Genomic DNA, 22,620 nt, shown 5'->3' with positions numbered 1-22,620 from the left:
GCAAAGTAGTTTGTTGCAATACTTGTATTGGTATCATTAGTGATTGTAAGATTCTAACCCAGACTTCAATACCCTGGAAAAAAAAAACATACCAAAACACCCAACGAGAACAGAGGTGGTATGGGGTCTATCCTTCACTCAGGTAACCCATTCTTCACTTCCATACCTGTTGTGTAGCCCTTTAAACTCAACCAAAATCTGATGGCATATTAAATGAAGCACCTTGAATTTAATAATTTCCCAAACATCTCCTCCTTAGACCTCTGAATCTATGTCCAATCCTCTCAGCCTAGTCATTATGTTTACATGTCCTCAATATTTACATGAATTACAATTCATAGTGACTTTTACAAGAGGGGTAGCAAAAAAAAATGGTTGTCACAATAAGTATGTTTAGTTGTTAATGCATATCATTAGAGCTATATATTTATGTGATATCTAATGTGTATACCTTTTCTTCCCAACTATGATAGCTGATAGCTTTTCCTCTTCTTTTTTTTAGGTGGATGTAATCTTTTCCATCCTTTTGTTCCCTCTTGACATTACTGGATAGCAATCCCAGGGGATCTGGCTTATAGCGCCTAATTTAGGATTCAAATTCCCTCTTGAATTAATGAAACTACAAGCTACATAAAGCTAAGATTATATTAATAAAAGAGACCAAATTTTATCAACAATCAATATCTAAAAGAATTATATAATGAATCTTATAAGATATTAAGAATTCAAATAATTGAAGTGAGGTTTTAATGGAGCTAGATATTTGTATGAAGATATTTCTTATTTCATCTCTCCATAGTGCATAAACATTAGGGAATTTTGAGGTCTAAAATGGGCATCCTAAGGAAATTATAAAATAATATTGAAAATAATAAAATAAGATTAGATTACATCATCAAATTTTAGAGGGGAAAAAATACTTTTTTTTTCTAGCTCGTATTTTCAACTTATCTCCCTATGCGTTTACTCAAATTTCGAGTGAAAACACTCGTTGGATGCAGAATTTTATTCCTCATCCAAGGAGTACCCATGTTTCCTACTTTTTATGGACCCTGCTACACGAAATATGAGAAATACATGAAAAACGTGACTATAGAGTCCATTTTTCATTTTTTCGTGTAGCAGGGTCCATTGAAAGTATGCAACATGGGTACTCCTTGGATGAGGAATTAAATTTGGAATCCAATGAGTACTTTTGCTCAAAATTTGAGTAAAACCTCAGGGAGAAAAGTTGAAAATATGAGTTGAAAAAATAGTTTTATTATTTTATTATTTTTTAATGTTTCTACTTTTTTACTGCAAAAATGGTGAATCATCCCCCATGGTTTACATCATCATCTTGAATCCTATTGGTTCTTATAAATTTTATTTTGGTTGTACATTTTTCTTAGGAAGCCCATTTTAGACCTCAAAATTCCCCTAATGAGCCTTATATAATTAGAACTTAATAAGTAATTTTGAACTACCATGGACCATAAATAAGAAATGTCTCTAGAACTATAAATAAAATATAACTACATTATTTAGATTCTAAACAATTCTATACATTGCAAAAAGATCCTAAAATTGCAAACACTTTCACTAAAATGGAAAATGGCTCCACTAAAATGTTGAAAACTTCTTGTTATTTAGCTTAATAGGCCTTTTCTCATAAGGACGTGGATATAATACAATGTAAGTTAGTTGTGATAATTTTCAAAACCTTCTAGTTTAATTATAACTCTCAACGCCATATGGAGTTAATGATAGCACAAGTTCCTCTGGAGATAAAGGTTGCAAAGGGAAAGAAAATTTAGGAACCAAATACAACATAGAAACGATGCACAACGCCTAAGGGAAATGTCGGACCTTAAGAACACATTGGATAGGTAATGCACACTTGTTGACAGTGTTGGAAGTCCGCCAACACAGGGGGTTTCCCCCGTGTAAGTCTCAATTAGACCTCACACCCTTTGGGATAGGAGCCCCATCCGGATAATAGGCCCAGCCGCCATAACTTAATGGTTTTCCTTGGCTATAATAAACAACATAAGAGAGTATGAAAACAACCTTTGAAACAAGCAAGTTGACACTGTGATGCATACAACTGTAATGTATATAAGGTATTTTCACAGAAGGGAAAATATAAAGTGATCCTCTAGAAGAAAAGTAATAGTATTATCCTAGAAGAGACACACGAGAGAAAGGAAAGACTCGTTAGTTAATATGCAAAATAGTTCAAAATATAACAACAATCATAAAAGCAAGTAACAATGCACATTCAACAAGATGTACATCAAAGCCAACAAAATAGTTCATTTTATTTAGTATATATGAACATAAACATGTACCGCAAACATTAAAAGAATAGTATTACAACATCCACGATACATGCATGAAAGTGCGTCGACTCTGAGAGCTTCAAATATTAACTAAAAGTTCTACGATACATAATTACAATGATGCAACACTAGCCCTAATAGTGGAACATTAAGCCACCACTTTCATCTCCAAAGAATGATCTTCTATCCTATGCTAAGCTATAGAAGCCAAGGTGGAAAGTCATTTTGCTTTAGCTATGAGAGTGCATTTATAACAAATGAGGTGACTCTCCACCTCCCTTGTGACTCTTGACCTTCCTCATCATTGTTGAGCTTCCATGTGGCTTTTCGAACTCATATGTGACCTTTGAGCTTCTACATAACTCTAGGACCTTCTAGTGCCTTTTCACATTCCATGTGTGACCCTTGGGCTTCCATACATATTATATTTCATCACTTTTTGAAAATGCAATATTACATTCCACATATTGTGGAAAAATAAATTAACAACATATGACTCTTGTGGTGACACTTTGATAAGTCGTAATTTGATGACTATGACATAAGACTTCATTGTATCAATGCCAAGCTCTTCTCTTTGTTGCTATGACTTCAACTTCTTCATGATAGGTCTTTCTTGTACTTCATATTCACCCTCCAAAGGGTCTGGATAAGTGTTGGAACCTTCTAAGTCAACATGAGTTTCCATCTCTTTGTCTTGGTCCAATATTCCTTTACTCCTACATGAAATCACCTTTGTGTCTCATCTCCACAAGTGTCCTCATCGTAACCTCTACTTGATGACCTCCTTGAGAATCATCATGCCATGATAGAACATGCAAACGAAGTTCACTCATGACAAGAAAATATTAGTCCTGAAATCACTTGTTCTATCTCGTTCATGCAAGGTGTTGATTGTGATGGGATATTGTGCGAGTAAGAGGAGGGGCCTAGGAATTATGCAGGTTTCCATTCCAAGGAGCCAAAGAATGACCTTATTTTCCACTAGTATTGTGCAATTCACAATAAAGGGAAGGTTCATCAAGACATTAAATAGTGGGAAAGTACAGAGGATAAGATTGACAGGCTTACTCACTGAGAATGCATAGTGCGTAGTGCTCAATGAAGGGAAGTCAAGGATTGCACAATTGAGCAATGAAGGTACTAGGGATGGCCCCATTGTCCACTATCACTATGCAATGTCCAGTAAGGGAAAGGTTGGCCAAGGCAGTGTACAATTGTGCTATGCATGAGAAAGAATGACATGCTTATGGAATGTAACTACATAGTGCTTGAAGGGGAGGCTCAAGGGATTGCATAGTTAAGCATCACATGGGGCTAGAGATGACCCCACTATCCATTGTAACTACACAATGTGCAATACCAAGCAGGATGGATCAAGGATTGCGCAATGAATAAGTGTATGAAGCAAGATGAAGAGACTGAACTCTAAGGTTTCTAAATGTGCAGTTGAAGGAGGATGTCCTCTATTATTGCACAGTGCGTAGTTCTAGGAGGTAAGACTTCATCATTGTGGCTTAGGAATGTGCATTGTGTAGTGGATAAGGGTTGAAGGATTGGTGATTGATTACACAAGTTGTGAGGACAGGTGGAACTCAAAAATTGACCAAGTGTGGGATAAGTGGAGCAAGAAAGTGAGAGTAAGAGCATAGAAAAAGTCTTGAACATGATCATGCACTCATATATAATTGAACACATAACCAAGAGAATTGTACAATATCCAAAATTGTAATTCCCTACTTAATCTTATAATGAAAATTTTACTAGTGTTTAAATTACCTTAAAATATTGACTTATAATTATCAAGAAATATTGGTACATACCTACATTGGTGAAACTGTAAATTTATTACTGATATAAATTTTGTTATTATTCAATTCCCAACTTGCCTCCTTAAATTTAAATTTTGATAAGATATGGTCTCCTCGAATTAATTACCAAATTATATATTTATATCTCATCCCCAAAATGTCCTCTCAAATTTACTTAGGAGAAAACATGGTCCTCTCCAATTAATTACCAAATTATATATTCATATCTCATCCCCAAAATATCCTCTCAAATTTACTTGGGAGAAGACATGGTCCTCTCCAATTAATTACCAAATTATATATTCATATCTCATTCCCAAAATGTTCTCTCAAATTTACTTGAGAGAAGACATGGTCCTCTCCAATTAATTACCAAATTATATATTCATATCTCATCCCCAAAATGTCCTCTCAATTTTACTTGGGAGAAGATAAGTCAAATGTAAAGATGAGGGGGTAGTTATGACATTAATGATAGGTGGTTGAGGTGGAGAAGAGAAGGGGGCATAAAAGAGGGAGGATGATGGGAGGAGAGGGGGATATTTGGTCTTGGTTTTGGTTGTGGTTGTGGTTTTGGAGGATTTTGTTTTGAGAGGAAGGTGGAGAAAGGAGAAGGGAGAGAAGGAGAGTATTTGTTTAACTTGGACACACTACATCTGGTTGGACTTGGGCTCGAAGGGTTAGGGAACCTGTGGAAGTTTCCTGGGCTAGGAAATACTTCCTAATTGGCTGGGAGGTAAATCCATTCGATAGTCAAGAGGAGCATCCCAGTAGGATCAGGAGCTTAGGGGCATCTCAACTAGGCTTTTGGAACAGGTATTCCTATGTTTATATATTACTCATGTAAGTGATTGACATGAAATGCTTACTTATTTACTTGTGAAAAATAAATTTTAATGGTAAATTATCATTGATTAAATGTTTAGTTAGAAATAAGTTATTTCCCGTTTTATTGTACTTAAATTAGAGAAATTTAGTTTTGTTAGAGGACCCTAGGATGGAGCCTCACACGTGGTATTAGAGCGGGTTCAAAATCTGGACCCAAGACCCACTAGGCACAAATTTCCACTAATTTGTTTTATAAAAATTATGTGGAAATGATTTCATTTAAGACTAATTCAATGATTTATTTTTTCTCCACTGCCTCTTTTGAAAATCCTCTTCCAACACCCTAAAAAAGAGCTTCAAAATAGGAATTCATGATTTCCTGTGGAGAACCATTTGAAGATTGTATGTAGGATTGTAATTGTTTCAGAGACTCTTCAGTCTTCAAGTGCTCCTTGAAAGCAAGGAGAAGCTCATCATGAATGCTCAATGTGTTCAATTTGGTTAGAATAGTCTCCTCCTCAATATCCTATTGAATGGGCTTCTCAAATACCTCATCATCATTTTCAGCTTGAGTTTTGTAATCAAGATCACCCTTTTAATTCTTGACGGGCTTCTTAGACACCCCATCACTATTTTCAGCTTGAGATTTCTTATCAAGCTCAACCTTTTCATTCTTGCCTAAAGGCTTCTTTGGTGACTTAGACTTTTGTCCTTCCTGGCTGTCCAACATGACCATTTCACTTGTAGCAGCTGTCAACTGCTCTCTGATATGTTGTTGTGCGGCTTCAATAGAAGTATCAATAGCCCATTGCACATCATCATTCTCGTCTGGCTCCTCGTTTTCATCAACATGGCTTCTAGGAGGAGAACAATCTTCGTCAGAACAAGTTTTCTTCTTAGCAACCTTGGATGCAACCTTGTGGCCCTTTTTCTTAGATTCTTTCTTGGATTTTTAGCTTCTTCATTAATAGCCTGTCCTGCTTTCAAACGTTCCTTTTCTTCTCTTCTCATGGCCTTCTTATATTTTCCTCTCTTCTTCTGCTCTAACGGATTCTTCAAAATAAACGTAGTAAGCTTGTCCCTCATATCAACATCCAAAACATATCCACATGCAGCACACTTCAGTGAAATCATTTGTGTTTTTGAAATAAGGATCTCTGTCTCAGGATTGCCACATCCATAGCACTGCACATACTTCTTGATAAAAATCTCCAACAAAGTTACAAGCTTAGCACTATCATGAGCACCATTGACAAGAGCAGTTCACAGCCAAAATACTTTGTCAAATTATTGGTGTGCCTCCTCAATTCTCTTGGACTTGAAGTGCCTCGCCATCATTGTATTCCACGAGAACAAATTTCGCTCATGCATTCAAACGCTTCATCTGCAACTACCGACTCACCAGACTTTGCATACGTTTCGACAAGGTGAATATGTATGAGAATGTCGAATTAGAATCCCTTCTAAATCATCTGGACATGAACCTGCAGCCCTTTGCATAACTGAAGAACTCCCAAGACTTGAACAAAAGAAGTACGAATATCATAACCGTATTTTCGTGCCGATGATCCCTTGTATGAAAGCACTAGTTCTTTCACCAACCTTTCCACATATGGGGTATTAGGCATCCACGTTAGCTTAGTGATGGTGAGAATCCTTTAAATAACCAGTATCACTGTGGCATCATCCTTTGCATGCAACCAATGAAAGAAAAGTGGAAATAAACGCTTGAAATAAGCTAGGATAACCAATCCCATTCCGTTAATCAGTGGCTCAATATGTTGAGGCCATACGGTGTGGCATTCCTTATCTACAATATGCCTCTCCATCTCTCCAATCATTTCATTGAATATTTCTCCGTACCAATTTCCACGAGGGTTCCTCCCCTCAATACTAGTGGCAAGTGTCACAAACATTTCAACTACAGATTGCCAAAGTTGTTCACTACCAGATATATTCCGGCAAGTTGCATCGAGTATCACATCCTTGTACCAAAAGAGCTCAGCAAAATTTAAATTCTTTGCTAAATGGACAAGAGCTATCATACTTTAACCCTTCACTTCAGGAGACCAATGATCTAAGGTTGTCAATGCACAAGGGATAACCAATGTACATAATGGTCCTATATATGGATGTTGAATCTGTTTCAAACACCAACATATCTGGTGTGATGTTATGACTGAAGGAGTTATTGATGCACTGCGAAATTCTGCATCCAATTCATCATCCTTAAAATTATTGCAGCTACTTTTAATGGCATCTTTTATCATCAGAAATATTATGGGTATTAACTCTATGATTAATCTCTTTTCGAACCCTATTTTTGTCAAATCCAAACCCTTGTCAGTGTATGCGATTGAATAATTTCCAACAACATTCAATGGGTTTTGCTCAGGATCAGAATAAACAGCCTCTGATAAGTCTCTAATTGTTCAGCGGCAACAACCTACAATTTTTTTTGGAATCCATGACATCAGGGCTGCCATGTTGGCATTGGATGAAGCTAGTACTGCACAGCAAAGAAATAATCCTATTATTTTTTGTGTTTTTGTAGTGTCTTTCATCAACCACTGCCCATCTTTGACTGGAAAAAGAGACTCCAGGGCAGATTTTATTTCTACACTTTTCCCATCAGAATGATTTTGTTGGGTTGAAGACAATATTTCCAGTATTCTAAAAGAGTCTTCAACTAGCCATCCATTGGAATATTTGAATCTGTGCAGGCCTCTTTTGGTCTTCATTGTTATTTTTCTTTAGTTTCACATCTGGTTGAGCCAAAACTGCCTTCTGTGTTTTGAGTCTTTGAAAACTTTGATTCTTGAAGATTTAAAACATGCATGACAATGTTTGGGTATGAAACACATTGCTCTATGCATGGATTAAACTCATTTTTGTGAATACCAAAGCTATGCCACTCATTCAAGATATGGCTCAATCTTGCAACCTCAAAACCATCTCTTATGTAAAAAAAAGGGCCCAAACTACAATAATAAAACATGAGATTTACTTCAACACTCAGGGGAGCAAAGTTTCAATATGAGTCACATATTGCATCACATTTGCCTCCACAAATAGACGGCATTAAGGGTACCTCTATAGCTACATATTGATGATAGTCCAGACATGGGTGAAGTAACTCATTGGACTGTAGTAGAAAAAACAAAGGTGCTAATGGGCATTTCTCGGCATCTTTCTCAATTTCCAAAGCAAGGAAAACGAACAATAATTGAGTTGATACGGGGGATTATAGCAAGGGATAGGTTTCTGTATGGCTTTCTCCTCCCATTCCCGTTAACTATTGTAAATAGTTAGTTTCTCCAATAATGAAGGGCAGTTTGGTTTTGTTGATTGCCATTTTCATTTTATTTTGAAGTTAATTCCCTTTTCTGTGACTTGATTCTTCTCCGACCTCTCTTTATGAGTTTTAATTTCAGTGTTACTTACAGTCAGTGTCTAGAAATGAAAAAGACAATATTGCCATAATTAAGCACAGTCATTGGCATTGATTATTTGAACATTTTATCTCTTTATCATTTGAAGAAACTTATAGTCAACTCTGATTTCGTTGATGGTAGAGTATTTAAAGGTTTCATTTTTTCACATTTGAGTATGAGAATGTAGCAATTTGCCACTAGTGTCGCAATATTACATTTCAAACTACATGGACTGTAAAAAATAAATAAAAAATAAAAAAATCTATCGAAATTAAGTCACAAATTTTGACCTAAAAGCTTCTCTCAATTCCATTAGTTTCGCTGAGTTCAGAAGTTATGAAAATTATACGTTAAATACATTTTGAAATTAAGATTTATGTGTTTTGCAAGTATATAAGTGATATTAATTTTCATTCTCCATTCTATTAATATCACAAAGTGGCATTCTTTCATCCCACAATATTTTAGATTTTGTCTAGAAGCTAGTAAGAAGTCACATTTATTTTGGCAATGTAATTTTTCTTCTTTAAATGTAATTATTGCAAATAGTTATATATATATGCATTCATAATTGCTTAGGAACCTTGCTTCAAAGACAGTGCCTCTTCAAGAGGTGAGACCAATTGTTTATATGTCCTATAGGAGGTCCCAAGATTCATAAAATGGACATAAAGGATTTTAAAAACATAATATAAAGGGTGGGAAAGAACGACTAATGGCCATAGAAGGAAGACATGAATAAAAAAGGGTATTATTCACATTAGTATTTAACTTAATTATTTGAATATATTAAACCAAGTTATTAATTAGCTTAATATTAAATTATAGCTATGGTACTAAAGAAAACAATTTGTGTTAGCGCGTGACTTACAAGTACATTGCACCAGTACCATAGCGAGTCTCAAGAGAATTTGTAAGTTATGTAGAACTCACACATGAGAGGATTTGGTAGATCCTTGGGAATCTTCTCAGTACTAATAATGTTTGTTTACGAGCATAGTAAAAGAAAAACTTACGACTATTGTTATAGACATGTATGTGAGTCAGCTAAGAGGGACAAGAACTTTTTTTAATTGTTTATCTCTTCATATTACAATATATTTGAATTTAGTTTATTTATGCTTTGATAAGTCTACCATTAAAATGAACTATGGTAGTTTTTAAGTCATACCCCGGTGAGATACCAAGACATTCATGTTGAAAACACTGCCACTGAAATATGGATCAATTTTTTTTTCTCACAAGTTGTACAGCTTTTTGGCAAGGAGTACTTACATATCTGTAAGGATTCATTCAAAAAATTTATGGTATTTTTTTTTTGTTTCTATTGTGTTAATTGATATGTATTAAATAGATTTAGACTTTTCCTTCATTAACCCCACTAGGTGAGCATAAAAATTGTAATTAGTGTCGGTCTTCATAATAATGTAACTTCATCATTAATGTATTTATTAACTAGTATTATTTTTTTTTTTTGTCAAAGCATGTTCTTCATCCTCATAGAGTCAAAAGCGAAAAAAGGAATTTATTATGAGTCAAAAAGAAAAATGTGTTTGAGTCAAGTCCCATTTGGACTTTTGTAAGAAAAGAAAAAGAATTTTTATTTTGAGTCAAAGTCAAATAAAGCCAAGTCGGCCCTCCTTGGACAAGTCAGCCCTGTAGTAGTTATTCAACCCTCCTGGACAACCATATATAAGAGTGAATTCAACCTCTTGTATCTATTCCATCAACCATCACATCATACATCAATTTCTATGCCTAACCAAGAAGAAAAAAGAACCGAAGTCAAAGGAGAGAGAAGGAAGCCAAAACAAATGAAATCCAGGTTTTCTATCTTGTTTTTGCTCACACATGCGAAGATGTTGTGGCAACTTTGTGATAGTTAGAGGGCCGAAATTTGGCCTTTACTACAGGTCCAGTTTTTTTTGCTATGACTAGATTTCAGATGGTTTGACCAACATTGACTTTTGTTGACTTTGACTTGATTGGAGGAGACTTGGAGAAGGGTTGACTTGGATCTTTGTGGCAACTTTTGGTCTTGGTATTAGGTCTTGGATATCTCATTTTGATCTAATTCTATAAGAAAAGGATTATTGGGTTTTCCCCCTTCTGGGGCTTTCCCCCTTCTTGGAGCCTAAATCTTGGTGTTTCTTGTTCTCTTGTGATCTTTATATTTTGTACATTTGTATAATTTCTTGATGAAGAAGATAATATAAGTAATAAGAAGCCAACTAACATTCACAAGTAATTATTAAGTTAAGAGAAATCAAGCATTATTCTCTAGCACTTAGTTTTTTAACATGGTTTCAAACCTAAGGTGAAAGGAGGGCCATGTAAAAATCACAACGTGTTTGCATATTTGAAGACACTATTGCAACATGTATCTCTCTCTATCAAATAGAATGGAAGAAGGCTTGGATATCACTTTGTTGAAGACATCCTCATAGCATCCATCACTCTTATGAAGACAACATTGAAGACTCTTGGAAATATCGTTATAAAACAACTCATGTTCACTCATTTTTAAAGACATTCTTATAACAGCTTCTTCTTTGACAAGTACTCTACTATACTTCAAGTCTAATCCTCGTAGCCAAATGACATCCATGTGTAAGGCAACAACCTTGAGCAGGCAGGGGCAGTAAGCGGGGCAGGAGAGACAGAGACAAGGACAGTGGGAGAGGACTTCTAATTTCAAGGCTTGGAAAAAGAGAATTGATTTAGTTCACAAAGAAAATGAAGTCATGCAATTTGTTGAATGTAATGTTCTAGTACCAGACAAGAATAATGCTCAAGAAGTAGAAAAGTACAACAAGGGAGAAATTAGAGCTCGAATTATCTTTGAGTCTATCAAATATCATCTCATCTCTTTTGTTTCATATTTGTCTACATCTAAAGAAGTCTATGATAAATTGGTCAAATTATATTTCGTCAATACTAACAGTCAAAAGATATCTCTAAGGAATCAACTTTATGGAGCAAGAATGTCAAAAGAAGATGTGGCTTCATACTTTATGAGAATATCAAAAATAAAATATCAACTTCTAAGACTTGGAGAAACCATATCAGATTTTGAATTAATCACTTTTGTAATCAATGCTCTACCTCCAGCTTGGGATGGTTTTGTAAGTGGAATCTATGCAAGAAAAGATACTCCAACTTTTGAAGAACTTTGGGCTCTATGTGTTCTAGAAGAAACAAGGTTGAAGACTAAAGATGATACCAAAAACTCTCAAGCCTTTGTTGCTAGATCAAAGAAGAAGTTTGGAAAGTTTGGAAGATTTGGATCTCATCACAAGTACAACAACAACAATTCTCACGGAAACTGAAACATGTCTAAAGTTCAATGCTTTGGTTGTAATGAATATGGACATTACAAGAGGGATTGTCTCAAGAACTCTAAGAACAATAAGAGCAACAAAAGGAAAAAAAGAAATGAAGCACATATATCAAAAGATGGAGGTGAAAATAAACCCAAGATCAAAGACAACAATGACCTCTACTATTAACAATTATGAAGAATATGGAAAGTACCAGGTTTGCAAACATGTTTTCATTTATTAGCAGTTACAATTATATTTGAAAGATAGAATATTTTTGGGATTTGTAATTTGCAAAGTCATGGAGATTAAGTTTAAGAAGAAGCATATAGTATTAGAAGAAATAGAGTCTACATAGAATTCTAGAAGAAGCAATTGGCCGCATTTAAGATGTTCATATCTCCGAAAGTTCATCATGAATATTTAGAGGCAGCCATCATTCCTTTTAGCAGCATGGACTACAGGTTGACAATATGAACATAAAAATCGTCATAAATCAGTATGTAGCATTTTGATTTCAGTGAAGAAAAAGTTGGTCTCATACATCATAAATCAGTCAAGCAATACTACTAGTACAAAGAAATTTGGAACTAGATTAGATTTTGATAGATGGAAGAACTAGAAGGACGAAGCAAAAGTATTCTACAGGAAGATCAAACCATTAATAAAGTATACATTGAAAACAGTGATTTATATGGCAACTCGGAAGCAAGCTTTAAAACAATTAATAACGTATACATTGAAAACAGTGATTTATATGGCAACTCGGAATCAAGCTTTAAAAGGAGGCTTTTATTTACTATAGGAAGAAATTCACTCTTATTATAAAGTTGTCTCATAAAAGACCTCGTAATTAGAAATCAAAAGAGACTCATGGATTAAAGCTATTATATTCAAAGGGAGTTGAAGGAAAAACATAATATATGGTGGACATGTTACTTTCAGATAGTTGGGCTGAAAAATAAAAAAATGCTTATTATCAAGATTCTTCTAAAAGGTTGGTTGATAGTTTACAAATATATTTTAACATCATTGAAGAATTTTGATCTAGCAGCGGATTGATTCGAACACATCATTTAGATTGGAAAAACTAATACTATTGGTGATCGTTTCTACTTAGAATTTGATGTAATCTTTTAAAAGAGCATGAAACAATATTCTATTACAATGCAAAGGAAGTAATATTGACTTTAGAGGGAGCTGGAAGTACACTATAGAGGTAAAAGCTATAGCAGTTGGTACAATCAGTTGTGAGACAGTGTAGCTCCATAAAATGTTTGAAGGAATTTTTTATGCCACATTGGATACGATATTAATCAAAGATGCATGAAGATTTTCAAAAAAAATAGGAAGGTCGAAGTACTTTATGATTCGAGAGTATAATGAAAATAGGAGTAGAGAAACTACAATAGATATCCATGGAAGAATGAGTATCCAATGCATTGATGATGTTCCTTTCCAAAAGAAAGGATGAGTATTTTTTAGACAAGCTTAAGCTTGTGGATATCTCCTCCTTGGTTGAGAGGTAGTAAGGGTGGACACCTTATTCTCCATGTGTCACGTACTATGGCTAGGTGTAACAACCGTAAGCCTAATGCATGAACACTAGGAGGGAGAATGGTGGATTGGATAAGCATCCGGGACCGATATTCTTTGAAGATTTGTACTGTGACTAGGATTAACTGCCATAAGTCAAGTACATTAATCTAAGATAAGAATAGTCCTCAGGATCGACACTTCCCCGTGTCAAAGTATTATGACAATGGATTAGGAAATGATCATATGAGGACATATCTTGTTGAACACTCGGGTGGGATATGTGCCTCAAATAGGCAATGGTGTCCAAATTTATGCCACCCAACATTGTGCTCTGATCTACTGGAGAGATAGAGCTTACTTGTCAAGGTCATGGTAGTTTGACAACACTAGTTATAATGATGCTATCATCATTGATGCTTACCAATATGGATCATTTCTTATATGAATATTTCAACTTGATATTATCATGTTGTGTCATTATGAATACCTCTCTAGTTAAGGAGTGTTGAAATTTTAACTAGTGTTGATCTTCATAATGTAATATAACTTCATCATTAATATATTTTTTCATCATTACTATTATTTTATTTTTGTTCAAAGCATGTTCTTCATGCTTAGAGAGTCAAAAGAGAAAAAAAATAAAAAATTGAGACAAAGGGTCAAACAAAGACCAAGTCAACCTTGTGCCAATTATTCGATCCTCCTGGAAAGCAATATATAAGAGTCAATTCAACCCTCCTGTGCAGCTATATATAAGAGTCAATTCAACCTCTTGGATCTATTCATTCAACCATCACAACATACATCAATTTATGTACCTAATAAAGAAGAAAAAGCACCAAAGTCAAAGGAGAGAGGAGGAAGTCAAAAGAGAAAAAAATTGGGTTTTCTGCCTTGTTTCTACTCACATGTGCAAAGATTCTATGGCAACTCTATGATAATTATAAGGCCGAAATTTGGCCTTCACTACAGGTCCGAAAATTATGTGTTTTGACCAGATTTCAAAGGATTTGACCAGTGTTGACTTTTGTTGACTTTGACTTGATTTGAGGAGACTTGGAGGAAGGTTGACTTGGATCTTTGTGGGAATTTTTCGTCTTGGTCTTGGGTCATGGATATCTCATTTTGATCTAATTCTATAAGAGAATGATTATTGGGTTTTCCCCCTTGTGGGGTTTTGTCATGGCTTGGAGCCTAAACCTTGTTGTTTCTTGTTCTCTTCTGATCTTTATATTATGCACATTTGTATAATTGCTTGATGAAGAAGATAATATAAGTAATAAAAAGCCAACTAACATTCACAAGTAATTATCAAGAAGAGAAATCAAGCATTATCTTCTAGCACTTGGTTTCTCAATAGTAAGTTTATCCCTGCGCTTCTAAACCATCTTGATCGTAGAAGAGCTTCTATTCACAACTATTAATGGAACTTGTTTCTCATGCTAGTCATTTTTAAATTAGTAGGATCACATGCTCTAACTCCGCTCATAATGGAGACAAAATGGTCCCTTCAACCATTATGTGCACTTAACAAGGACAAAGTCAATCATATGATTTACAAATACCCGTGGGAGAGGATAATACTGAACCCAATATTAAAAGCCTTTAATTTTTTTAGGGTTGACATGAATTTGAGGAAATAAGAAATGCAATTATTAGAGTGTGTTCCAACTATTAGGTGTTGGAAAACAAGGAATGGTATGAGAAGAATACCCACATTAGACATTTTTTCCTTCTCATTGTGGAGTCTCCTCTCTATGCACAATGGTACTCAAGATAGAGGATGATGTCATAAACCTCAGACTACAAAAAGGAGTATATACCATCCCTTGTTCTTGTGGTAAGCACTACATTGGTGAAACTGAAAGACCATTTTAAGAATGGTTGAATGAGCACCATGTTGATTTTTGGTAGCATCTGGTGTGCTCTAGCCATAGAAATTGGTGGAGAGGCTAAGGCGCATAAGATCTCCAAGACCTAGAAATCGTTTGGGGAAATTCCACCTGGATGAATAGATATTAAAATAATTAATATTTTTAATGGGATTCCTAAGTCTAAACTTAGGAAAATTAAAATATTAATGTGTATTAATATAATATGGGTGAGAAAGTTCTAAATAATGAGGATCAAGCCAGATCTAATCTTAGCCGTTGATTAATGACTTAATCTCAGCCGTTGAATCGTCAACAGGAAAAGTATAAGAGGAGGCTTGAGGGTCAGTTGGAGGTACACTAAGTGATCAGTCAGTTCGATTTTTCTGGGGCATGGTTTGCTGAGAAAATCAAACAAGTGATCTGAGTTGCAGTAAGAGGGGTAAAAGTAGAGATTTGGATCGGAAAGGAGTTTCGAGCCAAAGAGTATGTGGCAGAGAGGCAGCAGTAGCATCAGAGAGGCAGTGCAAAGCCCTACGCAACCCAGGAAGGGGCTCTCCCAACGCTAACACAGGCCAGGAGGTTCTCTTGCAGTGGCAATGCAGAGTATTCGTCAGACGTCTGAGATTTTGCTAGAGAAGCGAGGTTTTGAGTCAGGAGGGCTAAACAATAGTCTTCCTCCAACAAATCGATCCAGCAAGAGTAGGTGACGCAGTCTCCTAGAGGCAAGACGTTGGCCCAAGCAGTGATTGCACTGGGATTTCGTAGTGTTTTCCGGAGTCAGGGCACTCAGTGGATCAGTTGGGACTTGGAGAACGAGGTAAACCCCTGTATGTATTTCTTGTTGTCGTGATTCCTCTGAAAGGTTAGCCGATGTGAGAGGCAACCTATTGTACGCAGATTCTTCTTGCTTAATAATACAAACCCTCTATCTGCTACATAGATTTTCCTGCATTGGGTTTTTTCGGGGACGTGTTGTCCAAAAATGACGGTGTCCCTTCTATGTTTGTCTCATTTATTGTTTTAGTTTATGATTTGTATGTCAGTGTAGTCTACAGTAGTGTTTTTCATCATTGTTTATAAATTAAATAACTTGTTGAATGAAATAACAAGTAGGAGATTCTAAACCAATGACTGCAGTAGGATTTCTGTTTGTAATGATTCAAACATTTTCACATGGTATCAAACGATTGCAAATCATAGGATACTAAAGCCATCAGCTGGGAGATCCAGCAAATCTGCTACAGAGAGGCAGTTGTCCTTAGTGACAGTGTTGTTCCAAAGCCATAGACGCAGAGGGAGAGTGACACACTGCAAAAGAGGTGACACAGAGGCTCACGCAGTGCCTGCGTCAACATTCTGAGCCAGTGAGGGTGACGCAATAGCTGGGAGGAGCCCACACAGTAACTGCGTCATCTGTCTAGGCCAGCGTAGAAGTAGAGGGGCGGATCAGGCTCACGCAGAGCCACGTTATCTTTCTGAGCTAGGAATGAGTGACACAGTGGCCAAGAGGAGTTGATCTAGCTCACGCAGTGACTGCGCAGAGCCTGAGGAACTCAGATTCTTCAGTTGCTGGGGCAGAGGGAGCAGTGCAAATCAAATCTGAGGTGCTGGTGGGACATTGTTGTTGCTGCTACAGAATAGTGTCTGAGGAGATTGAACCAAGGTAGAGGGAGTCACTGCCTTAACAAATTTCTTGTTAAAGAAATCTAGATCCGGGTTGTTGAGCCACAACAAAGGAAGATTGAAGAAGGGGTGATTTGACATTATTTGGCAGGAGGATTTCCATGAAGGAAATCGGGACTCAGAGGGAGTCTAGAAATAACTTGTTCCTTAGAGGATTTGTAGCGCTAAAGAAATCCATATCTGAGTCTTGTTGGGGCAGTAGCAAAACAGGGAGAAGAGAACCTGTTCTATACTTGTTTGAGCAGAGATGGCAGTTAATGGACTAAGGGATCATGACAAATTGGATGGAGCATCCAACTTTGTCATCTGGAAGGCCAGGATCCTAGCAGTCTTGGACAAGAATCGCATCAAGGATTATGCCTTGAAAGTAGTTGTTGTTTCGGTTGATGTTGATCCTCTCAAGAAATACGAGGAGGCTCAAGCAAAGGCGAAATGCATGATCTTGGACAGGGTCAAGGATCATGTGGTCCCACATATTGCTGAAAAGGAAACAACAAGGGAAATGTGGGAGGCCTTGACCACCTTGTATGAAGGAACTTTCGTCCAACAAAAGATGTTGCTAGAGAATCAACTAAGATAGTATTAGATGCAGAAGGGAGAAGAAATTGATCCCTCCCTTCTTAGGTTGCAGGGGATTCGAGACCGACTGACTTCCATGGGGTCTACACCAAGTCCTAAGTTCATGGTCTGGATTGCCCTGAATGCAGTCGCTGAAGACTAGGAGACCTTTGTCTAAAGCATTTTGGGCAGGGCTTCTCTCCCTAGTTGGGAGGAGATGTGGGCAACTCTTTGACAGGAGGAGATCAAGCGGTTAACCAAGGCGGGTAGTAGCGGCAAAGGAGTCAGAGCCAAGGAGGAGGAGGATGTAGCTCTCGCATCATCAGGACAACAAGGGTAGCAAAAGAGGAAGAAAAGGGATATAACCAAAGTTAGATGCTTCAGGTGTGGGGAACTGGGACATTTTGCCACTCAGTGCACTAGGAAGAAGGGCAAGGAAGAGAAGTCTGACTCGAAGGCTTCTCCAGTGAAAGGTGACAAGGAGGATGATGATGAGGATTGTGCTAGGAGTGCTCATGCACCTTTGGAGAAGAGGTGGGGCGATATCGAGTTGTAGTCGGGAGGACTACACAGAGGGGCAGGATCCTTGAGGTGCCCAAACTCTTGGATCACATCCATCTATGGGAGCCCTTAATGACAAGGTAGCATGATGAAAGGTGTCAGGTGGAGCAAGGTGTGGCTAGAGTGCAGAAGTCTGTAGCAACGCAATGGAGGTTGCAACAGTGCGAGAGGCACAAAGGTGTTTGCAGCAGCATAGTGGCAGCAGAGGGAGCAAATGATAGCAGCAGTGGAAGCTTCAGCATCATGAGGCTTCCAGACTAAATAGGATATCAGAATTTGGGAGAAGATAGTTACTTACTTCTCGATAACTGAGTTGTAGTGCAGTAGTTAGCAGTGGCAGTGCTATGGGCAGCATGATGTAGCATATTGAGAGGGAATTGCAGTACAAATGTAACAGTGGCAGTGGCAGTGTCATGGGCAGCAGTACAAGAAGCAGCAGTGCAGGGGATGTGAGGCAGTAGGCCAAGCATCAGCACAGGTACCGATGCAGAGGATCAGTGTGATGTTTCTATGGTGAAGCATTACTAGAGCACATTCCTCGCTAAGAGGGAGTGTTGATTTTTGGTAGCATTGGATGTACTCTAGCCATGAAAATTGGTGGAAAGGGTAAGGCACATAAGATCTCTAAGACCTAGAAATCGTTTAGGGAAATTCCACCCGTTGAAAAGATATTAAAATAATTACTATTTTTAATGATGGGTGAGAAAGTTCTAAATAACGAGGATCAAGCCAGATCTAATCTTAGTCGTTGATTAGGGACTTAATCTCGGTCATTGAATCGTCAACCGGAAAAGTATAAGAGGAGGCTTGAGGGTCAATTGGACGTACACCAAGTGATCAGTTAGTTCGATTTTTCTGGGGCGTGGTTTACTAAGAAAATTGAACAAGTGATTTGAGTTGCAGTAAGAGGGACAGAAGCAGAGATTTGGATCGGAAAGGAGTTTTGAGCCAAAGAGTATGTGGCAGAGAGGTAGCAATAGCATCAGAGAGGCCGCACAGAGGCCTACGCAGCCCAGGAAGGGGCTCATGCAGTGTTGACACAAGCCAGGAGGGTCTCTTGCAGTGGCAGTGCAGAGTATTTGTCAGAAGTCTGAGATTTTGCCAGAGAAGCAAGGTTCTGTGTCAGGAGGGTTGAACAACAGCCTTCCTACAACAAATCGATCCAGTAGGAGGAGGTGACACAGTTCCTAGAGGCAAGATGCTGGCCCAAGCAGTGATTGTGTTGGGATTTCGCATTGTTTGCCGAAGTTGGGCCACTTAGTGGATCAGTTGTGACTTGGAGAACGAGGTAAACCCTTGTATGTATTTCTTGTTGTCGTGATTTCTTTGAAAGGTTAGCCGGTGTGAGAGGTAACCTGTTGTACTCATTATGCTTGCTTAATAATACAAACCCTCTATCTGTTGCACCAATTTTCCCGCATTGGGTTTTTTCAGGGACGTGTTGTCCAAAAATAATGGTGTCCCCTGTGTGTTTGTGTCATTTATTGTTTCAGTTTATGATTTGTATGTCAGTGTAGTTTGCAGTAGTGTTTTTCATCACTGTTTATAAATTAAATAACTTGTTGAATGACATAACAAGTAGGAGATGCTAAACCAGTGACTGTAGTAGGATTTCTGTTTGTAAAGATTTGGAAATTTTCACACACCATGCCAACATCAAACATAATGATATTAAAAGATCAACTTTAGTCAAACTCTCTCAAGGCACAAATCACCACATATGCATCAAGGATACCAATATCATCACTAAACTAGAACATCATGGAGAAAAGGAAGGTAAGGGAGACCCTACAAATTGAGCTAAATTGAAATAATATGAATAATGATGAAGGTTTAATGATTAGCCAAGCCCATAAGCCCAACATTCATAGTCATAAGCTTAATACTAATAATCCAAATAGTTAATCTAAAAGGTCAGCTAGAAAGTTTGATCTTCATCAAAAATTGGATTACTATTTTTATCAAACAATAGTTTATTAAATTTAACTCCTAAGGACTTTGAGATTGAAATGTTGAGTTTCATGATCAAATTAACACATTTTCCTTTGTTATTTTTCTAATTCCTAACCATATAGAATGACTAACCTTAAGGCCAGACAGACCCAACAACAAACCCTCCATGTGCCATAAATACCCATGGTCAACACCATTTAAGATTTGAACTTAATTCTTCATGCAATTAAAATTCACATGATCGTGGCTTAATAATCTTTGGCTTCACCAGCTTGGTATATTTATATCAGTCATACTCAATGAATAAGTGAAGAGAATAGTAACTTATACAATGTCACTTTATACTAAATACATTCTACAATCACATTTTACATCAAAGATTCATACAACACCACCTTGTATCAATCACATGTACAACATTATTCTATATCACTCACCCATACTGGACCAATTTATATCAAACATTAAGACAACATCATTTTATTATGAATAATCATTCAATACCATTCATGACTTTCATATTTTAACATTAGTAAAAAAAAAAACTAAGCCAATGCAAGTTTACGATCATCAATTCAAAGTGGTAAAGGTCGTGTTGATGTAATAAGATTAATTCATGAGCTAGATTAAATTTGCAATGCAGTAGCCTTTTGTCAACACTTTTATTCCAATTCTTTTTCAATAATGATGGAAATTCCTTCCAAATGAGTGCAATGTAGCATTTTAGTATGTAGAAGTATGATAGTATAGTATGAAAATGTGAACAAAATTATGCCTAAATCATGTGAGAAAATCTCTTTATGGTAATCATAATTAAAAGGTTGCAATTAAGATGACTTGTGCATTAACTGAAGAGAAAATAGTTCACTAATGGAGAAAAATCTTCTGCCATTTCTTGTTTGTCTAAGAAAAACCTCGTGGGGAAATCCATAGGATGGTATAGGCCTAGTAAACACAGCAAAGTAGTTTGTCTAAGAAAAACCACGTGGGAAATCCAGAGGATGGTATAGGCCTAGTAAACACAGCAAAGTAGACTAGTGCACCTTATACATGGAAATTCAAATTGGGCACTTGCCTAAATGGAACTAGCCAGATGCCCAACATCAATATTACCCAATTGAACCAATCCCTTAGGCTTCCAACAATTTATTTATACCAATCAATGTCTACAAGTATGTAAGTAAGCAAGTAATTTATGCCATCCCTTAATAATGTCATTTATGAGTAGGAAACCACCATAAATGACTAATATGCTTGTCACCATAAATGAACCTAATTATTCTTCATTATCTTGCTTCTTTTTTTCCTCGACAAAATCTCCAATAGTTTTTTTTGAAACAGGTTGTCGTTTAGATAATAGTATTGATGTCTTTATGTCAGTCTTCAAATGCAAGGTCATAACAAATCTCATCCTACAGAACATTACTTTTATTTCTGTAGTATGAGCCAAAACGCTTAGGAGAATTCCATTATACAAGTTTATATCATAGTTTTAAAAACCGGCCTAGCTAACTGGTTACCAGTCTAACCGGCCGGTTAGCAGGCCCACTAGTTGGAACCGGTGAAAAAACCCAGTTAAATAGGTTGTGTGGCGGAAAATTTGACCTAACCGGTCCTAACCGGCCGGTTACTTGCCATGCCCACTGAGGACCCACAGTGCGTCTTTTCCAAGGTAGTTTAGGGGTTTTGGAGGGAAATTAAGGGTGCTTTCCCTCCAAAAACACCCTATCCAAGCCTTTAAGGAACAAAAATGGTTGAATGATCTTGTTTTTGTGCAATACAACCTTCGACTAAGGAGGAACCCAATGATGAACAAAGCCCCTAATCTAGATCCCACTGTGTTGGACGATATTGATCCAACATTCGAATGGGTGGAGGAGACTGAAGATCTTGTGTTTGAGGCTGATTTTGATATCGACATGGCTTTAGCGGGGGATGAAGCAGATTTTGTGGCGGCATCAGAACCAAGATCAGTAGCAACATCAAGGAAAGGCAAAGAACCAATGGAAGGCACTAGTCGTGCAAGTCGAAAAACTCGTGCTTCCATTAGGTCCACTTCTATTGTTATTGGTGGCATTGCTACTGAGGTTGCAAATCAGGCTGAGGCATCCTCAGACTCTGAACCAGATGATGTCTATGTAGCTCCTAATGATGATCCCGTGGCTAGTAGTGGTGATGAACTTGATGATTGATCTTGTGTACATTGTAGACTTGTAGTAGGCCAATGGCCTCATAGCTTGCAACATTGTTTTTGGACTTTATAGGCCATTTAGAGCCTCATTGCTTATGTATTTTGCTATTTTGTTGATGATATGTATTGCACTCGGTGCCATTTCGATATATTCACCTTTACATGGTATATAAATGAGCAAACTTTGAATATTTTGTCTCTATTGGCTTGGAATCATGGTTTTAAATCTTAAAAATAGTTTTGTTTCATTAAAAATTAACTATTTAATCTATTTTTCTAAAACCGGTTCATTTAGACCAAAACAGTCCCGGTTAGACCGGTTCCGGTCGGTAAACCGATTCATTAGGTGGACCGGTCCAGTCACCGGTTCGGTTTTAAAAACATTGGTTTATATGCATGCACTTTACATGCTCATGCTTTTAATTTTGACCTAAAATTCATGTTGATTTCCGTTTTGGTTTTGTTTTACAAATATAAAATATAGTAGCAAATTAAGCAAAAAAAATCGTCATACAATAAACTTAATTTTAATTGTGCCATAACAACT

At 36.9% G+C, this 22,620-nt stretch overlaps 2 pseudogenes; both read right to left on the bottom strand.

The window, feature by feature from the left end:
* Positions 1 to 5,258: 5,258 nt before the first annotated feature.
* Positions 5,259 to 6,223, bottom strand: LOC149217687 (putative eukaryotic translation initiation factor 5-1; annotated as a pseudogene).
* A 200-nt stretch (positions 6,224 to 6,423) lies between these two features.
* Positions 6,424 to 7,701, bottom strand: LOC149217686 (uncharacterized protein At2g39910 pseudogene; annotated as a pseudogene).
* Between the last annotated feature and the right edge of the window lie 14,919 nt (positions 7,702 to 22,620).

The sequence above is a fragment of the Pinus tabuliformis genome, chromosome 1_1 (assembly GCF_031772625.1).
Source record: "Pinus tabuliformis cultivar Carrire ecotype Pingquan chromosome 1_1, CPIR1, whole genome shotgun sequence".
In the NCBI taxonomy this organism is placed as follows: Eukaryota; Viridiplantae; Streptophyta; class Pinopsida; order Pinales; family Pinaceae; genus Pinus; species Pinus tabuliformis.
Note: the sequence above shows the minus strand (reverse complement) of the source record. Positions and strands in the feature narration are given on the sequence as shown.